The 22,245-nt window shown below is 41.8% G+C and overlaps 1 long non-coding RNA gene across 1 annotated transcript in view; it reads left to right on the forward strand.

Annotated features, from left to right (window-relative positions):
- LOC127006933 (uncharacterized) overlaps positions 1 to 22,245 on the forward strand; it is a 72,408-nt gene that overhangs the window by 21,375 nt on the left and 28,788 nt on the right. The window contains exon 2 of the long non-coding RNA XR_007759920.1: positions 5,351 to 5,419. This is a non-coding gene — a long non-coding RNA (uncharacterized LOC127006933). The remainder of the gene's footprint in view (positions 1 to 5,350; positions 5,420 to 22,245) is intronic.

Below are 22,245 nucleotides of genomic sequence, written 5' to 3' on the forward strand. Positions count from 1 at the left end.
TGTCGACTCAGCCAAACATTTATAATGATTTTCCATGAGTCGCGCTGGGCCACGATCATAAGGCCTCGTCCTCCTTTTTATAATAAGTTCACTTGGGCATTAAGTTTCTGCTCACTCTATTGTATAATAGTCATACGCCAAAGAAAACACACTTTTCTTGCATTTATTTATCTCTCATTATTTCTAAGATTGGTTGCCTTATTAGGAGACATCATTATGCTATTAAAAATCATCATCTATCCCTAGATTCGGACAGTTCTCTATTTAAAGTAAAAATACGTAAAGAAATCGTCTTCAGCTGTTCTGCTTTTTCGTAAGGGTGTGCAGAGGCGGCAAGGTGAGAGGAGAGAGCAGATTTGGAAGCGAAATCAAACTGCTCCCTGGGAACGCCTGAGTAACGTGAGAGGAAATTTGTGGGAGAGAAAAGGAACGCTGGAACGAGGCGGCGCGCACGTTGTAATCAGAGGTAAAAGGTGGGGCCACACGTAAGGCTCCTTTCCCTCGGCCACATAAAAAGAGGAAGCTGTGAAAATTGGAGGAGGTGAGGACGTGATCAGGGTACATGAAGGAGTGTAGGGCTCCCAAGGGCTGCTGTAGAGAAAAGTAATGACTGAAGGTAGAGTAGAGGACTTCTCAAGTATGGAGGTGGCCGATCACAGGGGAGGGGATCAAACAGCAGATATATGACGTAAAAACATTCCTTCGGAGGGTCACCATGAAGGGCACTGTACCCATCTTTATCATCCTTAGTGATGCTCGTCTATGCCTGGTAACGTAAATGTGCACGAAAGTGGCTCCCGTATTATTATTATTATTATTATTATTATTATTATTATTATTATTATTATTATTATTATTATTATTATTATTATTATTATTATTATTATTATTATTATTATTATTATTATTATTATTATCATTTTATTGGTGTGGCACGTCTATGTCTGGTGACGTAGATAAACGTTTACTGGATTCCGAAAGGTTGACCCAGACACTTGGCAGCCGTCACTTGCGGTGTGTCATCACCTACCCGTCGGCTTCGCCTCGCCACTGTACATAACTATCGTAATATAATTCAACCCTCTATGTTCCTGTTCGTCTCACTACACTCTAGTAAGGCACAAATCAAACTGTTCTTCCTAGGGCAATGTGAGGGTCGTTTCCCATCTGTGAACGAGAGACAAAAGTTAGGGAAAGTCTTGTTTCACAGTGGCCAGAGATTCTGAAATCTAATGATTTTTTTTTTTATAAACGTCTTTTTGAACGAAAGTAAAATACGGTAAAGACGAATAGCTAAATACGAAAAGATAAATATTATAGGTGGAGGAAAGTGTTTCAGATGCTACCTCGTCCGGTAAGACATTTTGTACACGATCATTTTTACGTAATTACAAATGGTGAGAGTCGCGTAACTTTTGTCAAATTTATGTTCCTGTAAGATTAGTGTATCCTCAAGTAAAAACACAGTTGCTTGAAAATGCGTGTTGTCATCAAAACTGATTTCGTTTTCATAATATATTTTACAACTAAAAATTGGATCGTGATAAATCATAGGAAAGAAGGTAGTTAAGGAAACATAATTTTGTGAAGCGGAGGGTTCGCGGTGCACAAGGAGTCATAAGAGTCCTAAGTCAACAAATTGTGGACGGTTGTGTGCTACAAAGGCCTCGTCAGACGACGGTGTGCCACGTGGAGAAAAAGAAACACGCAAAGCCTCTTCTTTATACAGGATAGGAAGAAAAAAATGTGTCGAGTAAAGAAATAAATAAACAACTGATATATTAACTGAAGTTAGATGAAACACAACTAGGAGTGAGAAAATTTAGAAGAGAAAGGGCTTTCCTTCACTATTAGCTTACAAATCTCAAGTTCCAACTCTAGTGTCTACCTCCTTACTCTGCCCTAATATTATCCTTTATTTTCTATTCTATATCTATGTTTTCATGGCAACTGGGTTTGGGAAATTGTCAACTGCACGCCCCTACTCATTTCGCGGCTTCGCTACACAAGACTCTACCATAGCTCACCACCCCGTTGTCCGAATTCCTTATACAGGGATTAAACAGCATCTTCATTCCTCCATTCGTTTCGCTGGAAAAAATCTGAAAGTTCCATTTCTCCTCCCTACGATCTGACGCCTTTAAGAGGGGAAAAGTATCAACACCTCAACCGAATCTGACACTTTTGACTATTGTTTTCTTTGCGGAAACAGCATTTACCGAGCGTTTTTATGACCTTGAGCGGCTTTCTTGTCTTATAAAAATACGATGAACACTTTTTGCACGTGCCAGCACAACGCAATTACATGATTTAAGGTATCATCAGCAGGATACACCGAGGGGAGCAGCCATTGAGGAATTATCTGTATTGTCACACACACACACACACACACACACACACACACACACACACACACACACACACACATTACCTTCACACGGGACACCAATGAGGGCCGATAATTCTTTGATATTCCCCGCAGCATTCGATAACACATAAATATTACGACAGATCGTCGCGTTCCTCGGGGTTAGTAACAATAACTTAGGTTAGGATGTGGTAGATTTGATATTGTGGGGTTATTTGGTTAGGCTATGTTGAGTGGTTGAATGATGTTTGATGTCGGTGAGTTTGGTTGCGTTTGGTATGATTTGGTTCAATTAGGTTTCCTTCGCCTAATATTGGTTTAATTTCCATTGCGTGTCCTGCTATCTCAATGGAATAAACAGGCTGCGTTTCACTTCAATGTACGTATATACGTCGTCGTACACAGTTCTTTTGGAATAACTACGCCATTCTGCTTACTGAGGAAAATATCCATGACTCTATTCACACACACACACGTACGCACGCACGCACACACGCACGCACGCACGCACACACGCACGCACGCACTCTAGCTCGCTCGCTCGCTCCCTCCCTCACTCACTCACGTGAGGTGCATACTTCATACGAGAGCAGACTAGGACCTTGTTTTAGGATATGTGAGGAGGAAAGTGAGTGGCGGAGACGAAACAGCACAAGAGATGAGAAATTAAGTATCCAGTTATGATTTTCAGTTAAGGATTTTTTTTTTCTTTTTTTTCTTTTTTACGTTGCTGCCTATTGTGCCGGTAGGCATCTTCCCGGTGGGGCCTGATGGTCGGTCCAAGGCTTCTTCCAGGTGGGGCCTGATGGTCGGTCCAGCCCGTTCTGGCGCAGGCGAGTGTTTATAGTGGCGCCATCTTGGATTGTCAAGGAGTAATGAATGTTGGAAAAGGGAACAGCTGCGAGCCATGAAACGATAGCGGGAATGTGGTTAAGGTTGTGTCAGTGTGTCAGGTGGATAAATTAAGTTGATGAGGCACTGAAAGACACCAAGCTCCTTTTACTTCATTCATAAATAAAAGCGAAGGTAGAGGTTACGCTTTTTGTAGTATAGAACCTTAACTTATATAATTCCTTCTAAGAAGATCTTTAGTTAAAAGGAGGAGTAATGCTGAGGCATCGGCAAAGCAGCGATTTCATTAGGAAAGATCATTATTGCTAAATAGAAAGAGTGGGACACCAACAAACTTTTGAGGGAGATAAAAAGAGGAAACGTAATTTGTTTGCTTAGCGAAAGACCTGCTAGTGCTCGGCTGCTGGGTCGTCTGGGACGAGGATCCAGATCAAAGAAGTCACTCTGCCTTACACAAGCAGATTGAAAATTTTGCTAACGGCAGCAGGTAGGCAAGATATGGGTCCAGAATCATTGCAGGAAGGCAAAGGCAATATATCAAGATGCAGAATTCTATATGCAGACAATGACATAAAAAGGTCTAGTTTACTTTGTCAACATAATCGTATAGGTTTTTAGAAGCAAAACAATATCACTGTAAACACTGATGTATAATTCATATGTTAGCAGCGCTCAAAAAGAACAGCACATAATTACACATTGCCTAGAATTACCTGCGTCGAGCAACAAATAACTCATAACAAATAATGTAGAGCTTCCTTGCCTTGTGTCCCGTTGTAATGGGCTCCCTCCCACTACAGACTCAAGGGCCAATGTCACGGAGATGAGCAACGAGGCCACGCGCAGAGGACAGTGGCTTAGTAATGTGAAGAGAGCAATGCGATACTTTTCCTTAAATTGACATACTTCTTTCGGTCTCCTCCACTTGGGAATTACAAACTATTTTAGGATGAATCACGACATATCAAAGCTGATTGTAAATACCTCTCCATTATTACCCAACTTTAACATTTCCTTATAGCTTAGGAAACATCGTCGTAAACATGTGGTATGATCAGATTCCAGGAAGTTTGTCATAAACAGAATCAAAGTAGAACAAAAATGAAAAAAAAAACGGCGAAGGAGCAAATTCAGCAGTCTTGTTGGTGTCGGAAGTTCGATTTAAAATTTGAAAGGTTAAATAATTGAAGTTGGGGATTGCAGGTTGTATGGGCAATGTATGTGCGTGTGAGCGTTCATGTGAGTGCGCGTGTGTGTTTGTGTGTGTGAATGTGTGTGCGTGTGTGTGTGTGTGTGTGTGTGTGTGTGTGTGTGTGTTTGAATAAGTTTCCATGTGTAACTCGACTAGTTTCTTGTGGACTCATTATGTCTTTTAAAGTTCATAAGTTCTTACGTGTAAGCGACCCCCGCCTCAAGGCCGGGGCGGGGTGGCACCTGGACACACTGCAGGAGGGTGCGACACAGGTGAGTCGGGTCGAGCTACTCAGCTTTAAGATCAGCCAGCACGCTGCCCCGCCGGCCTCGTGCAGCTGTCGAGGCCTTTCAAAATGGATTTTGCCTTTCTTTTATTAGGCATCTGATGAGTCTTTTGAGATTCTCCGTTAATTACGTGTCTTGCGAGTTTACGTTTGTCTTCCAAGTGGAGGAGGCCAAAGGAAGTACGTCAATTTAAGTGAAAATAACACATTGCTTACTTCATATTACTAAACCACTATCTTTTGCTACTGAATTAATATGGAAGCTCTACATTATTTGTCATGATTTTTTTTTTAAGTAAATGTTTCTTTGTTATTCATACCTCACTTTAAAAAGTGATGTATGTAAGACTTTTGCAAGGTTACATCTCGAGAACATCCTTTCATCTCTTGCTCCGAGATATACATATTGTTCTCTCTCTTCATATCTATCTATCTCTTTTTATTCTTATCTATCTCTTTCTGTCCTTATCTATCTATCTATCTATCTATATCTATCTATCTATATCTATCTGTCTATCTATCTATCTATCTATGTATCTATCTATATCTATCAATCTATCTCTCCTAGAAGGTAACCCATCTCACCTTAATTAATCACCGTCACTATATACCAGAACACAGGAGTAATATAGCTCGTAACTCTATATTTCAGTTCGAAGTGGAAAGGAGAGGTAAAGAGGACGAGAGAGGAAGGCTGCACATCAGAGAGGGGAAAGCGAAGGTGAGTCAGTTACATTTGTAGATTTTTTTATTTTTTTTTACATCTCGGCCTATAGCGCTGGTAGGCTTTCTTCAGGGGCCTAGCTGGTGGTCGGCCCAAGCCCGTCATGGCGCAGGCAATTTTTATAGTGGCACCAGTTATGCTTGGCTCATGCTGCCCCCCGGAACTCATTATTGATTCACTTGGACGGTTTCTTCTAGAGTCCGGGTTGATGGGTGGTCTTCAGGACAGCATGTGGGTAGTCTTCGGCCACTCGGCGGTGACTGAAAAATCCCAGGTGGTAGCGCGGGGATTCGAATCGACGTTGTCCATGGCGTGGTAAATGTGAGCCCAGCACGGTAACCACTCAGCCACCGCGAAACAAAGGAATATGGGACAATGAGCAACACCAAACGAAATTCAGGTCGTTGCTGATTTTTGTAACTCACACTTCATTGAATGCTCACACCCTTACAAGAGAAACAAACTAACCCTAGCGGCAAATCGATTCCGCACCAATGATGCAATAGGACAAAGCTTTTTCATCGATATAGTCAGCCTTCAAGCACGCCGTCTGTATCCACGCCGAAATACATGATGCAAATAGAGATCGACAGAAAGAAACTAACAGCCAGTATTTTTTTTAATGTCTCGCCTCGCTCTGCTGCCGCTGCTGCTGAAAATTAGTCATCGCGTTTTGGTGTCTGCGATTCAAGGGGTCGCGCCACAAAGGGTGAGGTGAGCCGTGACGCTGCCTTGTTGTCCTTTTTAAAGCACGACGTGGAATTTTATCGCCGGCAACGCAGGGGTCGAAAAAGATGAAAACATATAAATGAAAACCCTGCATGAAAAAATGATTCTCACACACGTACGTATATAATGAAGCAGTAATATTAATAGCTGCTCATAGTTATCGAAACGCACGCTGAAATAGGATATATCGTAGGTATACATGATGAATTATTGTAACTGACGCATTTGTTAAAGGCAGGTGTAATTTTTTTTAATGTGGAAGCGACGAGGGGAGTGAGGCAAAAGCGTGTGTTGCAGAGAGAGAGAGAGAGAGAGAGAGAGAGAGAGAGAGAGAGAGAGAGAGAGAGAGAGAGAGAGAGAGAGAGAGAGAGAGAGAGAGAGAGAGAGAGAGAGAGAGAGAGAGAGAGAGAGAGAGAGATGTGGGGGTTAGGGCAACAATTACGTCTACAGTTAATCTTCCCTCCCTTCTGTACACCGTTGCTGGAATGGAAAAAACAAAAGGAAAGGAAAGGGAAGAGAAGGGGAGGGAGGGAGAGAAAAGGGAAAGAGGAGGGAGGGAATGAAGGGAACGAGAAGTAAAATAAAAAAGCAAGGGATGGAAAGATAGGAAAAGAGAAAGCATGCGAAAAGTAAAAAAAAAAAAAGAACAGGCGTGGAGAGAAAAAGGAGAGGAAAAAAGCGAAGCGAAGTGAAGGAGAGAAAAGGGAAGGGAAATGAATGGAAGGCAGAAGAAGGAAAGACTTGGAGAAGGAAAATAAACGTTGAGAAAGGCAGAGGAAGATGGCTGGGAGGTTAGGGAGGGATGGAGGGAGGGAGGTAAGGAAGGAAGCGTCGCCAAAGAAAATATGAAAGATAACTTTGGGGCGATGGCAAGGAAATCCTGGACCACCCTTGAGCGAGAACGAAGAGCCGAGGAAGGGAGAGTGGGAAGCTGGGGTGAAGGGAGGATAAGGATGATGAATAGACAAATAAAGATGGAAAAAGAAAAGGAAAATAGAGGGGAGAAAGAGGAGGAGCCTGCAAAGGAAACAATAGAATGAATTGGAACGATAAGAGGAGTGAAAGGGAGGGAGAAAGGGAAGGAGAGAGGACAGAGATGGAGAGTCAGACTATCAGATACGGAGAGGAAAAATGAAAGGAAATTGCCGATGTAAAGAGAGAGAGAGAGAGAGAGAGAGAGAGAGAGAGAGAGAGAGAGAGAGAGAGAGAGAGAGAGAGAGAGAGAGAGAGAGAGATTTGAAACATTGAAACATTTATTAATAGCCTATTAGGTACAGTTACATATGTTGTTGTATGTATTGTTAGAGGCCAGCCTTTATATAAGCATAAGAGAGAGAGAGAGAGAGAGAGAGAGAGAGAGAGAGAGAGAGAGAGAGAGAGAGAGAGAGAGAGAGAGAGAGAGAGAGAGAGAGAGAGAGAGAGAGAGAGAGAGAGAGAGAGAGAGAGAGAGACTGCATAGTAACGATTATCGAACTCTGCACGTCCTAAAAAAGCATATTAACACACCGATTACTGCTGCCTATAGGTCCACAATGATTCGCTCTCAATAAGGAAGGCATAAAATTAACACCAATAATATCTAATTAGTTTGAAGGCCGATTTTTTAAATAAAGGGTTTTCACTAACACAAACAGAAGAGGAGGAGGAGGAGGAGGAGGAGGAGGAGGAAGAGGAGTGTGTGCTTCGTCATCGGCATTCCACGGCTGCTTCAGAGTTTCTGGACGTGTGACAGAATGTTGAAAATAGTGTTATGGGGGCTGGGGCTGACAGGCATTGCGGCCCCGCGAGAGACCTGTCTTTGTGAGCACAGGAGTATAGGGTGTGCGCAGCTCGGCCATGCGTCATGCACCACTGTTAGATCTCGTACTGGACACGCGATCGCCAGTCCGTACCTTTCTTGTTTTGGGTTTGGAGCTATATATTCACGTTTGTGGGTGGCGGGGTGGGGGGAGGGATATTCTTCCACCTGGCCTGCGTATCTTTGAAACGATTCCTTGAAAATGAGAAGCGATAAAACTCACGTTGACCTAATGAACAGCCACGATGCCCTGCCTCTAGTGGTCGCGGCGTTCACCGGGTGCAGCAGCGGGGCCAGGGACGCTTCATAACAATAGAGGCGCCACAAGCACGAGCACTTATACTCTGGAGCATTGTACTCTGGACGTCTTGTGGTCACAATGGAAACTGATGCCACCGCTTGCCTTCGTTACAGTAACTAGTCATATCATTACACATTTAGCATTAACGTTCATTATTCCACAGTAGTAGTTTGTGTTCTATTCATTCAATGCTCATGCCTCAGAAAAAAATTGTAGAGCGAGATTGATTCTTCGCACATATTGAAGTGATTGGCGGGATCTGGCACCTCCTCACGACTGCTGTGCGAGGGGAATGATAAGGAGGATGAAGTGGACACATTGATCCCATACAGAGGAGGTCCTGACTTAATGCAAATAGATACATAGAATTGATACACGCTTCAATGTATATATCATACTGACTCACTCAAAGCATAATAAAACAACAGCTATCATTCGTGGTTATTCATCGTAGGCAATATAAAGATTTCCCTTCCACTGACATCAAAATATTAACCCGCGTAGAGTAAGAGCAGCATGAACCTACTTGGCCAGCCTGCCTTACTGTCTTGCTCTTGTCCCTTAGGCTTAGAGCATTGCAGTTATTTCCAACACTATATTTTGAGACTTTTAGCTAAGTATTAAATGGTAGGATGCATATACTATTTTACCGCTTTATCTATATTTAGTGATCTTTTGATGTCAGTACGTATTTCCTACATAAGCCCTCGACATATTACGTTCTCGTTCGGGTGCATGAGGGGATAGCCATCTGGTCCCTGGATTCACCTGCAAACAGCTTACAAAGTTAGAATTAAACTTGGAGTTCGCAGAAGTCAGGCCATTAATCTTCTTTTTTAGGCACAGCTTTGTAAAGTGGCGGACGGGTGGAGAGGACGAGGAGGAAATAGCGAAGGACAAATAAAGAGGAAGAAGTTAAGATGGGAATGAGGGAAGAATAAAGGCTGAAGGAGAACCAGACTGAGAAAGGAGGTTCGTAAGCAAAAGCGATGAGAAAAAAAAGATAAGGAAGATAAAAGGGAAGAAAGACGCAGAGTAGTAAATTTAGAAAGAGGAAGGGAGTGACTTAATAGATCTTGTCATATGCACTGGGAAATAATATCAATATGACTCTCGTTCTAAGACTAGTTACATATTTTAGAGAGAGAGAGAGAGAGAGAGAGAGAGAGAGAGAGAGAGAGAGAGAGAGAGAGAGAGAGAGAGAGAGAGAGAGAGAGAGAGAGAGAGAGAGAGAGAGAGAGAGAGAGAGAGAGAGAGAGAGAGAGAGAGAGAGAGAGAGAGAGAGAGAACCATTTAATCAGTTCACCAACATATGCAGACGGTAGACATTTCCCGATCAAATATGTTTTCGGGCTCCGGTGGCATAAAACAGAGAACAGTCAGGCTGCTCTCATTTGTTATTTTCGTATTAATGACCCAGTGCTGAAAAATAAATGTATGTGAATATTCAGCGTCATATTTCGAGCGGTGAATATGTTTTTCGGTCTAAACATTTATTCCACATTTCTTGAGTGTTCATTTATATGTTTTGCTCTCTGTTGCATGTATGGATGGATGGATGAATAAATATGTCTGTAAATCAATTCCTGAATGTATAAATAGAAACATGGATCGGTTGCACGACGGGATAATAGGCAAAAGGATTAGTCGACGAACAGTCCGAAATTATTACACAGACAACCATAAAGAAGACAGACATATTTTTTAATGGAATAACGTAGGCCACATTACTTTATACTAATCGTTTGGACTGAGCCTAAATAAATTACTTGCATCAATAAAACATTCAATTGCCTTAAAAAATCGAAAGCGGAAAAATTAAAAACTGTGCTTAAGCTTTCTCCTTCCCCTGTTCTCAGTAAGTAAAGTCTCACGAGTTACCATGTGTGGACCGATTGCCATGTTGAGTCTCTTTATATCCCTGTGTAGCATTAAATTTTTTGTCGTTACTTATTTTTTACAGAAAAAGTCTTTGTTAAGTTTGTTTATTTAGATATCCCTATAAGATGTGTAAATAGATCGATGAATGGATGAACTGATGAATCGATTCAATCATTACCTGGCCGCATCATTCAACTGCATGACATAGTGTGCTCCCAAGACACACACACACACACACACACACACACACACACACACACACACACACACACACACACACACACACACACACACACACACACACACACACACACACACACACACACACACACACACACACACGAGACAAAAGAAAATATGCAAAGCCACACTATTGATATTGATTAAGGAGAAGCTGCTGTCCTAGAACAACACTCTATTTGACTACAAACAAAGTGATTCATGATTTATCACAGTATATTTGAGGAGTAACTCTACACAGGAGAACAGAAGAGTCATGTGCACCATCGAATATGGACAACCGATGGATAGCAACTAAAAGATCATCGTGGGCTACGGAGCGTTGCAAGGCTGCCGTTGCACTAAATGTTGCTCACAAGTGCATGAGAGTAAGGCCAGCGTGCTCGTGACTCAGTCAGTTCTCTGAAAATTCATCAGGATGGACAAATTTGATATTTATATATTCATCGACGTCAATGAAATAAGCCTGTCAACCATAACAATATATGGGGAGGCGGTGGCTGAGTGGTTAGCATGCGGACACGGCGTCCAGGAGGACGCAGATTTGCATCCCGCCCGCCGCTACAAACAAGCTGGCGATTTTTCAATCACCACCGAGTGGCCTAATACCACATGCTGTCCTGAAAACCTCTTATCAACCCGGACTCTAGATTCTCTTTAAAAAGAGGGTCAAAGTTGAGCTGCAGGGGGCAGCATGAGCCAAGGAAGATGACGCCACTATAAACACTTGCCTGCGCCCTAACAGGCCGAGGCCGACCACCAGGCCCACTAAAAAAGCCTCCAGGTGCCATAGGCGAAACTTGAAAAGAAGAAGAAAAACAGGAAAATGAGCCAGGTTTTATAAGGCTTCCTCTTTGACGGAGGTATGTGATTTTCCTTCAACACGAGACCTATTGTGTTTCTTATAAATCGATCAGGGGCGTTGGGTCACGGAAATAAGCATGAAAGTAAAGAAATATTATGAAGATCCTATTTAGCGTACAACATATTCACCTGATAATGTTACATTAAATATAGCAACAAACATTTTAACTTTGTGTTGTATCAAGGAATGTTCTCGTATGAATTGTTTGCCAATATGTCGATTAGTTTTCTTTAAATAATATTCTGAGAATAGATAGACAGACAAATACACAAAGACAGACTGACAGTCAAACAGAAAAAAGGGTAGTGAAGAATTATGGGGTAGAAGAAAGCCAGTGAAAGGAGGCGAGTAGATGAAGCGAAAAGCATTTTACTCTGGTCCAGAAGAGCTGTGCGTGCGGCGACCCCACTCACCCAAACATGGGATACATACCCTATTCAGGGGCGGACAAGACCCTTGTATAGCATTAACATCCGAGAGGAGGAAGCTGCTTTAGACATGAAGTTTCCAGTTAAGATTTTTCATTTCAGGACAGACTAAATGTTTCTCACGAGTGCATGAGAGCAAGGCCAGCGTGCTCGTGACTGTCAATTCTCTCAAAATTCATCGGGATGGATACTTCACTATAGAAATGGGAAAAACTGTGTTATCGTCTTGAAAACTGTGTCGCGTTGACAGATGGATAAATTGAGTTTGCAAGTCATTAAAGGACTCTAGTTCCTCCGACCCAAATCATTAATAGAAAGGTGAAAAGTTAAGAACTTAGTAGCATCATACGTCCTTAGAATAATTAATAGTAAAACACTTATTCGTTTGGATATTTGCTTACAGCAGATGTCATATTAACGCAACATTGCGAAACGTTTGAGGAGACAGACGAACACACACACACTTGACCGTTATATATCACTTCAGTCATCACTAGTTTCTGCTGGACAAAGGCCTTTCCCAACGTTCTCCACTTCTAAATATTAGGCCCTAACATATAGTGCATGTTAGTTATATACGACGGTCATATATATGTGTATGTATGGAGAAATCTTTATCTTGTAACAATGGGCACACTGGGATATGCAACACGCCACCGTATATCTTCATGGCTCCCCAGACGCCCATCCATCAAGCAAGGCATCGTGTGTCTACTCAGCCCCGTCACAGACTCAGAGACCCACCGATGTATAGCCGTTTAGTCCTTATGTGATGAATTATTTATTGCGATTGTTTTTATAGGAAAGTCGCAGTTCAAAGGCTTAAAAAAAAAAGTAGACGAAGTAAAATTCGCTATTGCTGCTCCTGCAAATAGTTAATAGTGGAACCAAAGAAGGTTTAAATCGGATGGAAATGTGTCTTGATACATCCCTCTTGAAATAACTGAAGTCGTAGACAGCACGAAATATAGGCGGTGGAAGTCTGGTCGAGGGTTCACCAACGAAAGTAATGAAAGAATGAAGATGTTGGTTGACTGTTGCTTAGGGGATTTGGATAGCATAGGAATGAGCAACAGTAGGAAGTCTTGTGCAGCAGGGGCGTGGGAATGGTGGATGCATGCAATTACCAAGTTCAGAAGAGCAGTCGGCATAAATATATCGATAGAAGATGGAAAGACAGGCACTGCTGCGGGGGAGAAAGAAAATATGAAAATATGAAAAGGAGTGATTGTGGTAAAAGTTAATTTGTTTGATGTGTGAGCGGAAGCAATTGAAGTGTTGCAGTTTTATTTGTTTCATTACATAATTATAAAGACAACAGCCAAAATGGCTCGAAAATTTAAATTTAGATATTTTGAAGCAAGAAGCATGTGCATAAAAATGAGCGTAATACATTGCACTGTGTGCCGCACGGCAACGTGACGCTTTACTCGATATGGTTCGATTACAAAAATGACAATTTATTTAACTAAAGAGACTGGTATAAAATCAGGTAAGCCTCGTAGGCGAGAAATAGAAATGTGTTAAACGAAACAACATCAACAACAAAAAGTGGGCGTGAACAGTGCAGTAATTTGTTCCAATAAAGTACTAATGGACGGCATTATTGTAAAACGACTGATGGTTGCGATGAATGAATTGGGAAAATGAATGATTTTCCATGATAATGTTTTTTTGTAATTATATTATTTGACAATACCGTGTTACACCAATATTAGAACTGGATGAGCAGAAGGTTCGTTCCTTGAATCTTAAAAATATATAAAAGCTTCATACCATAAAAATGTGTGTGTGTGTGTGTGTGTGTGTGTGTGTGTGTGTGTGTGTGTGTGTGTGTGAGCGCGAGAGAGAGAGAGAGAGAGAGAGAGAGAGAGAGAGAGAGAGAGAGAGAGAGAGAGAGAGAGAGAGAGAGAGAGAGAGAGAGAGAGAGAGAGAGAGAGAGAGAGAGAGAATCATATACTCCTTTCTATTAATGTACAGCTGGTCACAAGCCTCAGTGCTGCATTATTATTTTAGTATAAAAGAAGAATCCTCAAAAATACCACACTACTCTCACTCGCACCCACACCCACCATCACCAACTCCGACCACTGCTACCACGCTCATCCCCCCCTCCGACAACTACCATCGCCAACACCAATTCTCCCTTTGACAACTCCATTACTCCGCCGCGTCAAATCCATCTTTTAGGCCAATGATCGATGCCTACACAATGCTCCCGTCGCGATGGATTTACACCCTTAAAGTAAGAAATCTCCCTTACACATACACACATTTCACTTCCGAACGAGAACCCGCCTACCTCTAAACCGTTTCATTCTTTGTGCATCGGGGCGCCTCCTCCGTCTGCGAGAAACTTTCCTCTAAACATTTTTCGACAGGAGCTTCCAGGCCTTCCTTCCCTTTCCCTCTCTTCCTCCCCTTCCCTCCTTTATTCTCCCTCTCCTTTCCTTACTTTATCCATTCCCTGTCTTTTTCCCAAGCTACCTTTTCACCTCCCCTACATCCTGTTTCTTCCTTGTGCACTGGGGCGCTTCCTCCCGTGCAAGAAACTTTCCTCAAAATATTTTCGGTAGGAGCTTCCAGACCTTCCTTCCATTTCCCTCTCTTCCTCCCGTTCTTTCCCTTCGCTCTCTGTCCTTTCCCTGCTTTACTTTATCCACCCTCTGTGTTCCCCCCGAGCTCCCCTTTCACCTCCTCTCCAGCCTTCCCATGTCCTCCCGCGGGTCACCACTCCCTCGGCTTCAACATTATTCCGAAGTTGTGCCTCGGAATTTCCCCTCTTGGGTCGTTGTCACAGAGAAGAATATATTTCCCAGCCCTAGCACCTTAGATAAACGACACTAGGGACCTCCTGCCACTCCATCACCAATACACTCCTCGGGGAGCAATTGTATGTACATTTTTTTCTGTGCTCACAATCCTGCGCGAGGCCGATGTCAAGTCTAGGAATATTTTCTTAACTGGCTTCAAACACTTAGGATTCCGGAGACAAAATTTGATATAGCATGATGCCAATGAATGCAATATTGTGATTCATTCATACCTCACGTTCATGCATGTGTGTTTGTGTGTGTGTGTGTGTCGATCAATCACTGCAATTCAGATTCTTTTTCCTCGCGTTTCCGTTCACGTAATAGAACAAGCGTCATGCTGTCTGGGGTACTGGCTGCGAAGAATCGGGATTGGTAAGGTATAGGAACGGGGAGGGCAGGAGGTCATTCAATATTCATGAATTTTGAAGTATTTTATTTCCTCCTGGCGTTTGTTCACTTTTAATTCAGCCGCCATCCCTCAGCGATAATTATGCGCCTGCTCATCATTTGAATATACAATAGAGGCAAAAATAATTGCCTAAGAATAATTACAAGGAACACGTCTCATATTACAGCGCAGCTCAGACAACCTTCCAGAGTTGAACAGCCGCACGGTGCTGGTTCCCCAAACTGCCATTAAGCGAGATATAGGTCGATAATCCCGGACCAGACTACAGACATGATTATATGAATACGTGAGATGTACACATAATATTATATAAAGAACAAACCATTGTATAAACTTCATATGAGTAACTGAGCTGTACAACAAACATGGAACACTAAAATAAAAACTAAGTTGTACAACAAAACACGGAAAAAAATATGAAGTGATGAGCTATTCAACAAACATCAAGATATAAAATAATGAGCCGTACATAAACAACAACAACAAAAAAAAAATATTACATGAAAAACTGAGCTGTGCATCAACCAAGGAACATTCCTGAGATGTGCACGAATATTCAAGTTAATTTAAAGACACCTGCACTTAGGTATTTCCTACGTACTTCCTTGTTATTTTATCCGGTATGAATTATTAGAATGTATTCTCATATTTAAGCGTAAACCAAAAAAATATGATAATTGTAGACACTAACAAAATATAAAGAACAAAAATTACTATAACAGTTCGAATTATATCACTGATAATTTGCAGATTAGAAGAAATCATGAATAAAATTTTGCCATTTTCTCTGTAAATCATGATTCATGATGTTCAAGGATTCCTGAACGTTGGAAAGGGCCTTAAGGTTTTGTTCGCTTCACTTGTGCTGCGTGGATATTGATTTTATCCATAAAATATGATTTCCAAGTAATAAATAAATAAGTAAATATAAATTGATTTAAATAATTATTTCTACAATAATTACAACGAAAAAACGAGTACAATAAGCAACAATAACATCAATCAAAAATGACAATAGTAACATTAATAAAGATAACATTGATAATAATAATAAAAATAATAATTATAACTCATAATTATTGAAATATAATAATAATGATTATAATCCGCAAATTACCCTGTGTGTGTGTGTGTGTGTGTGTGTGTGTGTGTGTGTGTGTGTGTGTGTGTGTGTGTGTCTGTGTCTGTGTCTGTGTCTGTGTGTGTGTGTGTGTGTGTGTGTGTGTGTGTGTGTGTGTGTGTGTGTGTGTGTGTGTGTGTGTGTGTGTATGTGTATGTGTATGTGTATGTGTATCTTTGTCTGTGTCTGTGTCTGTGTCTGTGTGTGTGTGTGTGTGTGTGTCTGTGTGTGTGTGTGTATTTATGTAAAGACCGCCAGAATAGAGGGAGCGGCTTCGCTGTTGTCACTGCTAACACTGATGGTGACCGAATATGAGATTAGAATACATGAATAAACATGATATCATTATTAATGTTAACACATCATTGAACGATGCTTAATAGCTTATGAGAACTTGAAATAACAAAAGGCGCGTTCTCTTCATTTTGGTTGCTATATATAATTTAGCAGAGATGATATTTGTGATGGATATAGTATTAAGCTGCTACACACACTATATAATATATTGAGGATACATTATTATATCTGACGACTTGTCGTTGTCGTATCACACACAAGGGTCACCGCGTAGTGAACGTGCTGATTCCGATGATAATATCCTTGTACTTATTTATAATGATAACGAGAACACAGCTCTCTTCTTTACCCTGCCACTTTCACTCTTCTTTACCCTGTCACTCTTTCCTTTACCCTGCCACTCTCTTCATTACCCTGCCACTCCCTTCTTTACCCTGTCACTCTCTTCTTTACCCTGTCACTCTCTTCTTTACCCTGCCACTCTCTTCATTACCCTGCCACTCTCTTCATTACCCTGCCACTCTCTTCATTACCCTGCCACTCCCTTCTTTACCCTGTCACTCCCTTCTTTACCCTGCCACTCCCTTCTTTACCCTGTCACTCTCTTCATTACCCTGCCACTCCCTTCTTTACCCTGCCACTCCCTTCTTTACCTTGCCACTCTCTTCAATACCCTGCCACTCCCTTCTTTACCCTGCCACTCCCTTCTTTACCCTGCCACTCTCTTCATTACCCTGCCACTCCCTTCTTTACCCTGCCACTCTCTTCATTACCCTGCCACTCCCTTCTTTACCCTGCCACTCCCTTCTTTACCCTGCCACTCTCTTCATTACCCTGCCACTCCCTTCTTTACCCTGCCACTCTCTTCATTACCCTGCCACTCCCTTCTTTACCCTGCCACTCTCTTCTTTACCCTACCACTCTCTTCTTTACCCTGCCACTCTCTCTTCCTTACTCTGATACTTTCCCCTTTACACTGCCACTGGTTTTGAGACCTTTCTTAATTAATCCCTGTTACTCCCGTATCCACCTGCGCTTCCTCCGTCACCCTCAGAATCGTTGCCAGATATATAACTCACACACACACACACACACACACACACACACACACACACACACACACACACACACACACACACGACCGCGCATGGCATGTATATAATTAATATCATCGGAAATGGCCGTTATTACTTCTTTTCTATTACTTAGGTAAATGGATACTTGAATGTTTGATATAAAACAAGTAGTGATATGATTGATAAACTACTAACGACTTGCTGTTCACCAAGAGTCTAAAAAAGTCCATCCGTTAACTTTTTTCCCTGTTTTCTCAAACTTAATTAACGCTAGTAATTTAAGAATAAGGGACAGGCAAAGCTGAAGTATGTATGATGAAGGGTGATGAGAGTACTCTAGGATGTGGGTAGTGCCAAAAATATTGGAGAGAGGGCGGCACGTGGGCCGAGCTCAGTCTTGGCTTTCCTCATGGCGAAGCTTCGTAATCAGGACGCGTCCCGACTATTCGTCATCATCCAAACCTCATTTCGTGTTGCCTCCAGTGTCTCTGAACTCCCAGGGCGAGGAAAGGAAAGAAAAGAGGCTTCCTGGGTTATCATTCCCTTATTTCTACCTTGATGAAATAGGACTTACCACTGATTGGGGCTGAACATTGAACAAATTCGAGGAATGAGGAGGAGGTAAAAAAAGTAAACTAAACATTGACAAAATATTTACCACACCTATACTACAAAAAAAAAATGACGCGTGTTAGTTATACACATTTTCAGATATGTTTACGTTGCCAATTTTTTAATAGCTCAGATAAATATTATATATAATTATCTTCGTTGCTATAAACAAGAAACTCATCTTGTGGAGAGCCAGACAATCTTGCTTCTATATGGTATCATAAGCAGACTTCAGGGTCTTTGCTCCTACACTCTCTCTCTCTCTCTCTCTCTCTCTCTCTCTCTCTCTCTCTCTCTCATGGGAATTATTTATGTTTGTATGATTATGTACGTCTTGCTTGCATTACCGTAATCACTCACGTAGTACAAGGCTTTAAAGAGATTGACGTTAAATCTCTAAGCACCGCTCTCTTAAATTATTGGTGTTTTCTCTTCCTGGAACTCCTCCGCTCTTCTTCCCCACAGCGCCTTCCACTATGTGATTATGTTGTCCTTTTACTCATCTTCCTTCTCCCCGGTTCTTCTTCTTGTATTTTAAGAATATTCTGAAATAGTACTTATAAGGAAGGTATTTACTGGGCGGTGGCTGAACAGATAGCAAGACGGCCCCGCGTTCAGGAGGACGCGAGTTCAATCCCCGACCGGTGCCACCAAGCTGTGATTTTTCAGCCGCCGCCGAGTGGCTTAAAACTACCCACATGCTGTCCAGAAGACCACCTATCAACCCGGACTCTAGATTCTAGGATAAAAGATGAGCTCCGAGAGGGCAGCATGAGCCAATGCATGATGGCGCCACTATAAACACTCGCCTGCGCCAGAACGGGCCGGGCCGACCATCAGAACCCACCGGGAAGATGCCTTGGACCAACCATCAGGATCCACCGGGAAGAAGCCTACCGCCGCAAAAGGTCAAGACGTAAAAAAAAAAAAAAAAAAAAAATAGTTTGTTTTCTGAGGAATAATAATTATAGTTTACTAGCGGGACCCGTGGATATACCACGATAAACCTCGTAACCCTTCTCTTCCTCTTAATCCTCTTGTAAAGCAGCTATGACACCCCCGACATGGGCTAACACACCGGCTCCAGCACCGCCTGCCGCTGGAGCCGCTTTGTTGACAACACAATGCCCTTGACGCTGGCAACTTCTGAAGGGGCCTTTCATAGCCCATCTATTCATAGTGCTGGTAAACATTCAACAACAACAACAACGAAAGAAAAAAATCAACAACACCGCCAGCAACCGACAAGAGAGAGAGAGAGAGAGAGAGAGAGAGAGAGAGAGAGAGAGAGAGAGAGAGAGAGAGAGAGAGAGAGAGAGAGAGAGAGAGAGAGAGAGAGAGAGAGAGAGAGAGAGAGAGAGAGAGAGAGAGAGAGAGAGAGAGAGATAATGAAGAAAGGAAGAAGAAAAGATAGATGTGAAGGGGCAACATGAAAATCATATATAGTTAAGAAGGATATGAGAGAAATGAAGGTTTGTGAAGGAGGAAGAGATGAGATAAAACAAAATGAGCTTGAGAAGAGGAAGAGGAAGAGTGTGAAAGAGCAGCAGGAAGGGTAAAGGTTTCGCGGGGATGAGTTAGGTATGGAAGGAGGAGGAGAAAAACAAAGGTTACATATTATAGTGAGCAGCAGCCGTTGAAGGTGAGAGAAAAGTTTTGCTTCCTGCGAGCGGCCATACCGACGGAGGTGTTTCAGTCATGGCTGCCGCCCACCTCGGCATTATATTTGCATGCTGCCATCTGCACCTTCGATTACTGTGAAAACATTTTATGGTGATGAAAGTGTGCTGCTTTTAAAATTACGAATTATTTAGTTCAGATAAATGGTTAAAGCAGTTAGGGAGTACTTACTGTTTCCATGGAAGAGTCTATAGGAACCTGTGCTGGAGGAGGAGAATTTAGTGCTGGGGTGACTGTTCTTCTTCAGCCTGCGGTAGTCTTCGGATGATTATATAATAGGGTCGTATTATAAGACATTTCGTGGCCTAATAACACCTATTTGACAAGGCTTTCGTAGGAATAGTGGGCATTTCCAGGAGTAGTTTTATGATCCTGGTGGTAGTTTGACCCTTCTTCTGTACCATGAACCTAATAGGACACTCAATGGAACCAGACTGACCCCCTCTTTGACCTTTAGAAATAGCTGATGTGAGAAGCGAAAGTGTCTTTTAATACCGACCATAGTATGTCTATTGTGCTCAGGCAAGGATTTTATCGTTAATTCAAATGATGAGTATGTGTTTGGTGTGGCATAGAAACATCAGAATAGGAGTCGTGGTTTCAGACCTTTATATTTTTGTTGTGTCGTTGTAGCATTACCAGAACGCTAACGAGGCCTGTATATTCAACGCATTATTATGGAGTATACCATAGTTGAAAAAAAAATGTTAACATCAAATATGTCCGTACTCTACTTTTTGTTTTTTGTTATTTTTCGGGAACTAATGTTTTGGAATCAGCATGGAAACGTGTTTCAGTCACAGGTTTTTCCCTCTCATTACACGAAAACGAGCGTTCAGGAAAGGGAGGGTGCGTATGAAATGTGCGCCAATGTTTGCATGTTGTGTTGCAAAGATAAAATTGGACTCTCTACCGATATTTGCCGCGCAACGATGAACAAAGGGATTCAGTATTTATAGTTTTAGTATTTTGTATATGTTCCATCACAGAGAATTTGGAAAGTGTGTTGCCCATATGAACACGTTAAATATATTGATAATAACTTTTGATGTTATTTTATAAATGTTCTTTGACTGATTATTTGTGTTTTATAGTGATTGGAGAAAATAGATACGATGACGAACCTAATACTAAAGCAACTAAAGTTGTGTTTTACCTGTAAAACAATTTCTTAAAACTGTTTTTCTTTGAATTATTGAATGATAGACGGCAGATTTTATGATCCTGTATGTAAATTGCAAGTGATCAATTTCCTCTTGCTATCTGGTACGTCTGTGTATCTACACATAAACCTTGCTGATGAAGAAAGCCAGAGTTTCTTTGTGCTGAGTTGTTTTGCCATTACAAGGTAATCAAAGAATTCTCCCAAACTATGTATTTAAGAGCGAATAGTTATGTCAGGGCTACAAGAAAATGCAGTAGGCGTGACCGAATTTACAACATATCATTTGCGAGCCGTTAGCAATACCAACAGAGCGGTAGGGACCAAGTCTGTGGAAGAGAAGTTGAGAATTACTCAAAGGTGAATAAGATATGAGTACTGTGAATCTCCATCACGGACGCGATAACTGATAGAGGCTATACGTGAGCAAACACATAAGCCAGTCTTGAGAGAGAGAGAGAGAGAGAGAGAGAGAGAGAGAGAGAGAGAGAGAGAGAGAGAGAGAGAGAGAGAGAGAGAGAGAGAGAGAGAGAGAGAGAGAGAGAGAGAGAGAGAGAGAGAGAGAGAGAGAGAGAGAGAGAGAGAGAGAGAGAGAGAGAGAGAGAGAGAGAGAGAGAGAGAGAGAGACATTGTTCCCATTCTCTGACGTGCCATCTATCTGCCACGGTATTTACATTCCTTTTTACCGATACCTGAATCCTGATAAATCTTTTTTTGCCGTAATTGCGTCACTGGTTGTAATGACAGTGGAAGCTTTGTTTCTGTGTCAGTGGGTGCCCTATTTTCGTAATGATCACCGGTCCCGCCTGAATCAGATAAGTTTCTTTACCAAAAAAAAATGTCCTCTTTCTTTTTTCTCCTTAACATAATTTTCTCTGCCTCTGCCTCCTTTATGAAAATAGGGTCTATATTCTTACAGGTTTTCTCTTCTTAGCAGTGCGGTGCGTTTTTATTGTTGAAAGTGATGAATTGACGTGGCTCCAGGGTTTCAATAGCTGTTATATGCCTCTTTTATATTATTTGGTACATACTGACCTTTTAGTCTGCTTCATTTGCTATGCATGTGATCTAGTTTGACGCCAATGTATTATGTTCGTTAATCATGGCCGTGTGGAGAACAAAATTTGACCGTATCCTGAGTTTTCTCTCGAAATGAAAATAAAGTAAGTTATTATACACAAATAAATATTCAACTTTAACTTTACCTGAAATTCCTCTCCTCCTCCTCCTCCTCCTCCTCCTTTATATTGTATCTTTTTTGTCTTTTTGTGTTTCTTCTCCTCTTCACCTCCTCCTCCTGTTCCTCCTTCATCCCTCTTTCTGTCTCTTTACCGCTTTCTTTCCTCCTTGTCCTACTCCTCTTTCTCCTCCTCCTGCTCTCCAGCGTCTCTTTTTTTCATCATTTTATT

The sequence above is a fragment of the Eriocheir sinensis genome, chromosome 3 (genome assembly GCF_024679095.1).
Source record: "Eriocheir sinensis breed Jianghai 21 chromosome 3, ASM2467909v1, whole genome shotgun sequence".
NCBI lineage: Eukaryota > Metazoa > Arthropoda > Malacostraca > Decapoda > Varunidae > Eriocheir > Eriocheir sinensis.